This window comes from Carlito syrichta, unplaced genomic scaffold, assembly GCF_000164805.1.
Source record: "Carlito syrichta isolate Samal-C Ts95f unplaced genomic scaffold, Tarsius_syrichta-2.0.1 Scaffold301628, whole genome shotgun sequence".
Lineage (NCBI taxonomy): Eukaryota > Metazoa > Chordata > Mammalia > Primates > Tarsiidae > Carlito > Carlito syrichta.
This window is the reverse complement of record NW_007245724.1, coordinates 633,793-643,881: the sequence shown is the minus strand read 5'-3', so window position 1 is coordinate 643,881 and position 10,089 is coordinate 633,793. Positions and strand designations below refer to the sequence as shown.

Here is a 10,089-nt window from a genome sequence, read left to right as displayed (position 1 = left end):
CGCTCCCGGCCACCGCAGCCTTGACCTGCTGGACTCCAGCAATCCTTCCGCCTCAGCCTTACAAGTAGCTGGAATTACAGGCACGCACTACCATGCCCAGCTAATTTTTTGATTTATTGTAGGGATGAGGTCTCACCAACTTGCCCAGGCGGGTCTCAAACCTGCAGGCTCAGGCAATCCACTCACCTCAGCCTCCCAAGGCGCGGGATTACAGGCTGAGCCACCGAGCCCAGCGTCAGAAAACTTTTAATCTTATTTTTTACATGTAGTAGTTTGAAATAAAGATGAAAGTTTTAAAGTTCAACTCTTATACTCAAGCGATAGGAGCTATATCACTTCAAGTATTATTCCTGAATTCCATCTTTAATGAATTTCTTGGTCACAGAAAAATAAACATCCCATCAATGAATTGTGCTTGCCATTGTTTTGGAATCCTGAATATTCATGTTTTAATTCTCTGAATTTTCATTTTAAAAAAATATGTTATCGAATAAGAAGAATGCTCTCTTGGATGCCATACCAAATAATTTTTTCTACTTTACACTTCAAAGCAAAAGTCAGGAAAACCAGTCTCTTATGAATTTATATAATGTGACTGATTTTAAGATCTGTTTTAGAATAATTTATTTTATTTAGCAAATATGTATTACTTAACTGTATGCTAATGATGTTTCTGAATATGAGTGTATAGGTATTTTGATATTTTCAGTCCCTCATTATCCTCTCTATATAGGTTCTAAGAACTATCACATTTTGTTTAAATTGAACCATTGTTTAATAGTTTATGTAGAAGGCCAGGTGCAGTGGCTCATGCCTGTAATTCTAGCACTTTGCGAGGCCGAGGCAAGGGGATTGCCCGAGCTCAGGGATTTGAGATCAGCCTGGGCAACTTGGCGAGACCTCATCTCTATAACAACAAAAATGAGCTGGGCATAGTGGCATGTGTCAGGGGTTCCAGCTACTTGGAAGGTCGAGGCAAAAGGATCGCCTGAGCCCAGCAGGTTGATGCTGTGGTGGCCATGAGCACGCCACTGCACTCCAGTTTGGGAAACAGAGTGAGACTCCAGCTCAAAAAAAAAGAAAAAAGTTTATATAGAATGTTCAGTTCAGGAATTTGAATCCAGATTTGTGACGCTGGCATAGCACTCACTGTTGTATTTTCTGATCTTTCATCTTGATTCCTTCCTTGTTGTCTAATCTTGTTTGTAACTGTACTTGGAGATGACTCTATTTTAGCACTTTACTGACATTAGATTTAAGTTACCTCTCTATATGCTTCTCTCTTTCACCATATTGTAAGCTCCTTTAGGTCAAGGATTATGTCTCATTTCTCTTGGAACTCCCAGCATCTAGCAAAATACCTAGGATTTGATAAACCTTTGTTGAGCTCAGTGATACTGAAATGATTTGTCTGATCTGTTTCCAAGTCCTTTTTTTTTTTTTTTTTTTTTTTTTGAGTTAGAGTCTCTTCTGTCCTCCAGGCTGGAGTGCAGTGGCACAATCACAGCCATCCCAGCGTCAACCTGCTGGGCTTTGCTGATCCTTCCGCCTCAGCCTTCCAAGTAGCCGGAACTACAGGCACACGCTATCATGCCCAGCTAATTTTTTATTTTTACTGACGAGGGCTCTCCAAGCTGCCCTGACTGGTCTCAAACACACGGGCTCAGGCAATCCACTCGCCTTGGCCTCCCAAAGTGTTGGGATTACAGGCTGAGCCACTGAGCACCCCCCAAAGTACTTTTAATATTCTAGATTTATTTGTTAAGAAGAGAAAAGAAGCCGGGCTCGGTGGCTCAGCCTGTAATTCCGCGCCTTGGGAGTCCTAGGTGAGTAGATTGCCTGACCCCGCGGTTCGAGACCCGCCTGGGCAACTTGGCGAGACCTCATCTCTACAATAAATCAAAAATTAGCCGGGCGTGGTAGCGTGCGCCTGTAGTTCCGGCTACTCAGGAGGCTGAGGCGGATGGATCGCAGGAGCCCAGCAGGTCGAGGCTGCGGTGGCCGGGAATGTGCCACTGTACTCCTGTCTGGGCGACAGAGTGAGACTCCAACTCAAAAAAAAAAAAAAAGAAAAAGAAAAAGAAGAGAAAAGACGAATGCTAGATTGACTAGCTTCAAATATTTGAACAGCTAAGCATGAAATACAAAAAAGAAACTAGACTAATTCAATATTTATCCAGAGGAAAAGTTGTTTCTAATGGATAGAAGTCTACAGAGAAGCTGGGTTGGGTTTTCTCATTTGGAATGCCCTTGTAACTAGATTGTATGGTAATGAGGTTGGTTTGCACCCTTTTGAAAATGCTCCTTATCCCTGAAACATTAAACAAAGCTGGTTGGCCAATTGCTAGAATATTCTAGAAAAGATTCCTTGGATGTGGCGGTGGATAAATCATGAGTTCATCCAACTCTAAGTCTGTCGGCTTGCTTACTTGCTTGCTTATTTTAGAACTTTAAAAAAAGGTTTAGAAGCAATCACAGCAGTTTTTAATATTTCTTAAATTCAGAAAAACTGATAATGCTTATTTCGTTATTAGAATATCTCATGATTTTCTTCACATAGTTAAAAGTGTATTTATTAAGAACCCAGTGAGTAATAACTGAGTACACGTCTTCAGATATTTTTTTTCTTAACTAGATATGCATAAATCATTTCTTTATTATAACAGAATTAGAAACTTGCTCTTGAGAGCAGTACACTGGGTTGGAAGTCTGGTACTTTGAATCCTGTCCCCTCTAGTCTCTGCCATGGGTTAGCCATATCTTATGAAAATCTCCTGCTCACTCCCTTGGCTTTAGTTTCCTCCTTGTTAGATTATTGGATATAGAATGGGAATCAAGGAGCCAAGGGTCCCTTCTTACCCCCAAATTGAAATTCAAATTTAGCTCTTTGGGAGGCACATTAATTATTTCAGGGCATTAACATATTTTAATACAGGAAAGTTCAATGAGGGGTATTCTTGGTTCAAAAGATGATTTTGCCCTTTCTTAGGTACCTTTAACAAATAAATAAATATTGCCCTAAACGCCTTTGTAGGTGCTATTCTTTGACACTTAGTCAAGGGGAACCTCAGTTCTTGGGACTATCCCTTCAGAGGTCTCAGTGGTTACAATTTAGGAACTCTAGCCTCAAAAAGTAGCTCCTTTATTGATATATTGAGTCTGTGGAACTCACTTGAGAAGAAACAGCATACTTATTTGGGAAGCTATTTAATATGCTGTACATATGACTTATTTAATGTTACTCAAAATGGATTTTTACTTTTTTATTAATTGGAAATGCATTTGATATAAGATTATATGAAGTATAGCATCAGATTGAATTTTTATACATCTTAAGTGCCTATGTGAATATAATGTAGTTCAAGTAGCATTGTTTAAGATAGGGTGCTTATTATTAGTATAAATAGTGTGAGTTTTTGCAGTGGTTGTTTAGAACTGAAAGATAATTCAATAGATTCCATTTAGGTCACATATTCTACTAGACATTTGAATTATAACATGTCTTCAAGGTGGATGATATCATCCTCATTTTACAGAGAAAAGATCAGTGTGCAGAGGGGATAAGTAACTTGCTCACTTTTACCTGATAATGAGGCCTGGATTCAGACCTCATGTTGTCAGCCTTTATTCTTCCTGCTGTAATATAGTAAATGCTTGAAAAACTGTGAAAAGATTAAATGTTGTGGTTTTTTTAGAACTCCTAAACTTTACCTTGTTTTCCTAACTTTACCTTGTTTCTGGTAAGAACTCAATAAACAATATTTGTTAAATGAGAGAATTATTAAAATGCCTTAAAAGCCTAAGATTTTGCCTCAAGAGACTGTTTTATATTAATGATAAAAGGAAAGTTGAAAGCCCATAGAATGATTTTGAATTTAGAATCATATAAGAATTTAAAAGTTCAAAGTATTAGGGAGATTTAGGTCTTATTATGTAAAATAGATTAGAAGTATATTGAAATGTTTTAAAAATCTATTGCTTTCAGGTTAGGTAATCATATGTTAGATTAATGCTTGCCTCTTTTATTCTTTGTACCATTTAAACATTTCTCAATTTTCTTGGGATACAATTCCCCTGATGAACCAATAAAAAATGGAAGTGAAGTGACTTTAAAAGCAAAATGATCATGAATTGTGCTCAATCAATATGTGTTCCCTGGGTATTTTGGCAAAGACCCAGTTTATTTCCTACATATTTGTATTCCATAAATCAAAGGAATTTGCTCATTCATTTATGTCTCTAGTACCTAGCACATAGTAGACATTCAGTAAGTAATATTTATTATAGGAAGAAAGAAAGGAATAGCAGAAGGGAGAGAGGGAAAAGCTAGTGGTCTGACTTAGTACTTTTTTAGGAGGAAAAAAAGAGAGTTGATTGACCAAGAAAAGAAGCCCACAGAATATATAAATGAACATATAGTTTCTTTAAGAAAGCATCTACTATTGGAACTTCACAGAAAATCTTTCCCCCCAACCCCCAGCATCAATCAAGGGCCAGGTATTAGATACATGGCCCTAATGTGGTCTAACAAATTGATTGGGAAAATCTGTTGTCTTCTAATAATCTGTAAATTTTATAATAGAAAAGAAATACTACTCACTAAACTTATCATTCTTATTTTAAGTTTACAGAAACCTTTGCCTTTGGAAAATAGAGAGCAGTATAGTATATTACTGCTTCAAAGCAATTACTGATCTCCTTCCAACACTAAGGAATAAGGGGCCTGAAATAGGCCAGCACCAGAGGCAACCCTCTGCTGCCACTTCCTTTGGAATTAGTAGCATTTGTTGAGAGTCGTTGCTGCTGGGATCCAAAGTCAGAAAAGGTATCTGAAAGTTTTAACATTTAATGCTTTTAGAGACAAGAGAGTTTGAATTTGGTAGACTAACTAGTAAAAGAACTGTAGTAGAAAATAAATATGGGTAGTTTTTACCTAGTTCCTCTTATTATGTTGCATTATGTGATTTTTTTCCCCCTAAAAATTAGATAAGTAGTTAGTTTTACATGCTTTTTATAGACCATTCAGTAGGCTAGAGTATCACTAGAAATCAAACAGCATACTCCAACTCATCTTCTTGGTCAAGCCAAAGAAAGTCCTATTAACTCTTACAGGAACATGATAAAAGTGCAGTCAATTGGTGTTATTTCTGGTTTCATATCTTGCCCGGTTCAAAACATGGGAAGATCAGGAGTTCCTAGGGGTATGTTAAGTTCCTCTTTTGCTCTTATAAACACGAAGGCCCACTACAAATAGCATGCTCTTTCTTTAGTTCTTCAAAGCCCCAGTTCTTTGGAGGTGATCAAAAATTTAATCATTACTTCATATTGTGAAAGGAGAATTCTAAACATTAGTAGTCTTACTGAAACCTCCTTAAATTGCTAGAATGGCCCACATTTTTCAGTCTGGCACAGAATCAACAAACCTAACTGAAGCAGCCTTTATTTTTTATTATTATTATTTTTCTTAGAGACAGGGTCTCGCTCTGTTGCCCAGGCTGGAGTTCAATGACACTATCATAATTCACTGTAACCTCAAACTCCTGAGCTCAAGTGATCCTCTTGCCTCAGCCACCCAAGTAGCTAAGATAGCAGGCGTGTGCCACTGTGCACAGCTAATTTTTTTTTTTTTTTAAGGACTATGAGGGCTCAGTGTGCTGCCCAGGATGGTCCTGAACTCCTGGCCTCAAGCAGCACCCCACACCACCACTCCCTCCCAAAGCACTGGGATTACAGCCATGAGCACTCTCACGGCCCTCTAGTAGCCCTCGTTGACATCTCAGTTTGGGGACCTAGATATGAAGAAAAACTCATTAACCCTCTATGTACTAAGGTAATGTAGTTTCTAAATCTCATAAATAGATAGGTATAAGTAAGATCACTTTCAGTTGAGAACGATAAAATATCTCAAATTCTCAGTATTTGACATTCACAATTTAATGTTAGATAAGTTAGAAACTGTCTTAGACTGTTGGATTTACTGTCTTCCTATATCCATTCATTTATAGGTAGAGTAGTGAAGTACTGAGTCTCAGATAAACTAGTTTGTATTGTCTCTTAGAAAACTGGAATTTGGTGTGCTGTTACAATGCCATCTGCTGGTCATCTTATCCGTAGTAGCTGCAGCTTTTTTGAGCACTATTTTCCAGAAATTCTAGAAAGCACTGCCACAGAATAGGAGAGGTAAAGGAAATATGGAAAGAGAGTCTTTTTCTTTCTTTTCTTTTCTTTTTTTCTTTTTTTTTTTTTTGAGTTGGAGTCTCACTCTGTCGCCCAGACTGGAGTGCAGTGGCCGCTCCCAGCCATCGCAGCCTCGACCCCCTGGGCTCCGGTGATCTTTCCGCCTCAGCCTTCCAAGTAGCTGGAACTACAGGCATACGCTACCACGCCTGGCTGATTTTTTATTTTATTTTATTGTAGAGATGAGGTCTCGCTAAGTTGCCCAGGCGGGTCTCGAACCCGTGGGCTCAGGCAATCCACTCACCTCAGCCTCCCAAAGCGCGGGATTACAGGCTGAGCCACCGAGCCCGGCTAAGATTCTTTTTCACAAGTACCTTATTTGATAACACTTACTGGTAATGTGCCATTTCAAAAAAGTTTTGAAAATAATGTTTTTCTTAGTAATGGTTTCTATTAAAATTTAGTCATAACACTTTAGAATAGTAGGTCTACTCACTTTTTATTAAACTCTAAGATCTTGATAAATGGTAAAACAAAGACTTTTTTTAGGGTTATGGGGGAACGTTTTCCCTTATATTTTGATTTCCATTTATGTGTGACATTGTTTTCAAGTTTTTAATAAACGCCCCTTTAAAAAAAGCTATGTGAACTGTTAGAGTGGGGATAGAATTTCAGTGGCATTTAGACATTTGTGGGACCACCAGATTAATGACTTACTAATTATTCAATAATAAGACTTATTGAATAGAGTAAACTAGTAACTCTCTATGGCTAAAAACATGTTTGAAATAAAATGGAATCTCTCTAAGAAAGGCAAACAATATTTCCTCTCAAGGTACATCTGTTTGTTTAAGGCTGACTGAGTAATCCTTTAAGAGTTGCTGAACTTCTCCCAAGTGCTGTAAACCTAATTCTGTTTTTAAAATAGCTGCAAGTAATCCTGTCTTTATACATATATTTTAAGTGTTTGACAAAAAGGATAATTATCTTTGTAAACTGATTTCTTATGCCCAAACTCCAATTAAGGCTTTGTCTTTAAAAAAAAAAAAAAATGGTCTTATGCTTAACTAATGACAAATTGAGAAGCATTTTCAGAATTCTGAGAAAAATAGTCTATAAGAATACAGGATTTGGGGGCAGAGGCATGCGTTTGGTTTTTATTTTTTTAGATTTCAGTGGAGTGTTAATATTTCAACTATGTGAGAATAGGAAATTGTCTCTTCAGAACTACAGTTATAGCTGTAAATGCAGTAGAGTCATAGTAGTAGATGCAGTGGAGTCTTAACATGAAACTCCGTGAATCTTGGACTCTACCATACCAGCTACAAAACTGAAATGGAATACATTCAAATTATATCCCAAGGTGAAATGAAAATTATAAGTGTTGTTATAGCTTCTGACTAATGTTCTGTGTTACAGAGAGTCTTTATTTCCTTTGGAGCCAACTTTTAAAGTCAGCATTCAGAAGCAAGTTGGTTTAAATGCTGATTTTAAAAGCAAAAGAATAATTCTGGAGAGTGGTCCCTTAGTAGAACTCATCTTTCTTAAGTAGAAAATTTCCTCATTTTTCCTCATTTTTCTTTGCTTTGGTTGATATTTTTTCACTTTGCTCCTGCACTTTCCCATAGCATGCTAGTGAATAAAGCAAGTTTCTTAAGCCAGACTGACTGTTTTCACTATCACTAACTTGGACAAGTTACATCTTCTTGCCTCAGTTTTTTCTGTGAAATAAATAATATCTACCTCACAGGTTGGTGTGAAAATTAAATGAGGAAATGGCTTACATATTACTTAGAGTGCTGCCACACATATAAAAGGCATCTCAAAAGCAAAGATGTTAGCAGTTCTCATGGCTCTTCTTTTCCGTTTTCTGTTTCTAACATTTCTTCTCCTAACCCCCTTATGCCAACTCATGTGTTTCTCCTTATGATTAGATCAACCACTAGTAATATTTTCTTCTATTATTATCTAATCTAATTTTACCCCATTTTCTTCATCTCTTAATATAACAGTTGCTTCTCCACATTTATTTATTTATTTATTTAGTCAGGATCTCATTCTGGAGATCCTTGCCCAGTCTGGAGGGCAGTGGTACAATCATGGCTCACTGCATCCTCCAACTCCTGAGCTTAAGCGATCCTCCTGTGTCAGTCTCCCAAGTAGCTGGGACTACAGGCGCATACCACCACACTGTCTAACCTTTTCATTTTTCATAAAGACAAGGTCTTACTTTTAGCCCAGGCAGGTCTTGAAACTATATGTTTTTTTAAAAATGCTTTCAACCTGTGTTTTTATTAGATTGACAGATTTTTTATTTCCTTCCGACAAAAATTTATATTAAATGAGTTCTATTAGTTGTGTTTAAAATGAAGGAGAAAGAATATCTATTAGGTTAATGTGATGAAACTAAGTGATTTATAATGGCTGAACATCTGTCATCAAGGTCTAACTTCTAGCACTAGAATTGGCTTTGGTGGTGGGAGGCCAGAACCACTTACCTGTGAGCATGGCTCTTGTGGACGTCCCTGTTATAGCTGTTCATTTAGAGCATAGGATGGTGTAGCTTGTAGTGTGTCTTGTATGGTGTATTGACACCAGCAAAAATCATCTACAGAGTCTTGCTTATGACCAGTCTTTAAGATAAGTACTTAACAGTTTCTCATGCCGTGAACAGAAACCATGAGACAAAATGTGTGGCAGCCAGCTATTTGATATCCAGTAAAACTTTTGGTTAAAAACAATGCATGTATCATCTCTCCTATTGATATTATATATTCAAAACATTTCCAGTTCATTTTATTGAGCCAATTGCTCTTTTTATGTGAATTTAATTAGGATATATTTCCTGGCTAAGGCGAGAGGATTGCCTGAGCCCACAGGTTCAAGACCAGCCTAGGCAACATGGTGAGACCTTGTCTCTACAATAAATCCAAAAATTAGTCGGGCATGGTAGCACGCGCCTGTAGTTCCAGCTACTTGGAAGGCTGAGGCGGAAGGATCGCTGGAGCCCAGCAGGTTGACGCTGGGATGGCCGTGAGCATGCCACTGCACTGTAGCCTGGGTGACAGAGTGAGACTACAACTCCAAAAATATATATATATATATACATATATATATATATATATATTTCCTGACTTAATATTTAGTTGGCAATCCTTTTATTTCTTCTCTGTAATTATATAGAATATAATGTGTTAAACTTACATGAACGTTTAACTGTGCTTAAGAAAATATAATTTCCACAGTGACTAGTGTCTTTCTTTGTTGTACTTGCTTAATCTGTGAGGTTTTTCTTCATAGCAAGCTCTGTGGTTTGTAGCTCTAAAATATCCATCAACATTCTCTAAGAAAGAAGTAGTATTTTGCATGTTTTATTATATTTATATCTTGTATGCTGAGGTCTTTTGTTGAGTTCATAGTTCTGAAACTATACATGATTTTTCAGAATGAAATCTAATGAAATAGGACTCCATTTGAAAATGAAAGAGTTAAGGCTTACAACAGAGGATAAAAGTGGTCAAACGATTAGCCAGGGGCTAATAGAAATTCTGGAAAGAATGACAGATTGTATAATAGAAAGAAATATGATCTCACATTCATTGAAGCTTTTTACAACTAAAGATCCAAAAGAAATAATAGAAAATTACTGAAAGAGACGAATGTCTGAAACTTTAGAAATGCATGTGGTGTTAGTTGAATTAATCCAAGCAAGAAAGACTGATGGGCAGATAATAAATGACATTATGTAGGAAGTCTGCCGTCCTTGTTTTCAAGGTACTTTTGTCTTTTTTTTTCTCTCTTTCAAGATGTATTTAAGTAGTTCTAGACCAGTTTCAGAAACTTCAATTCATGATTTTCATCGTTGCACCATATGTGTATAGTTCTTTGGAATAGATAAAATATTATAAAAAC

At 37.0% G+C, this 10,089-nt stretch overlaps 1 protein-coding gene across 1 annotated transcript in view; it reads left to right on the top strand.

Annotated features, from left to right (window-relative positions):
- LOC103257270 (probable sodium-coupled neutral amino acid transporter 6) overlaps positions 1–10,089 on the top strand; it is a 37,983-nt gene that overhangs the window by 4,753 nt on the left and 23,141 nt on the right. The window lies entirely within an intron of this gene.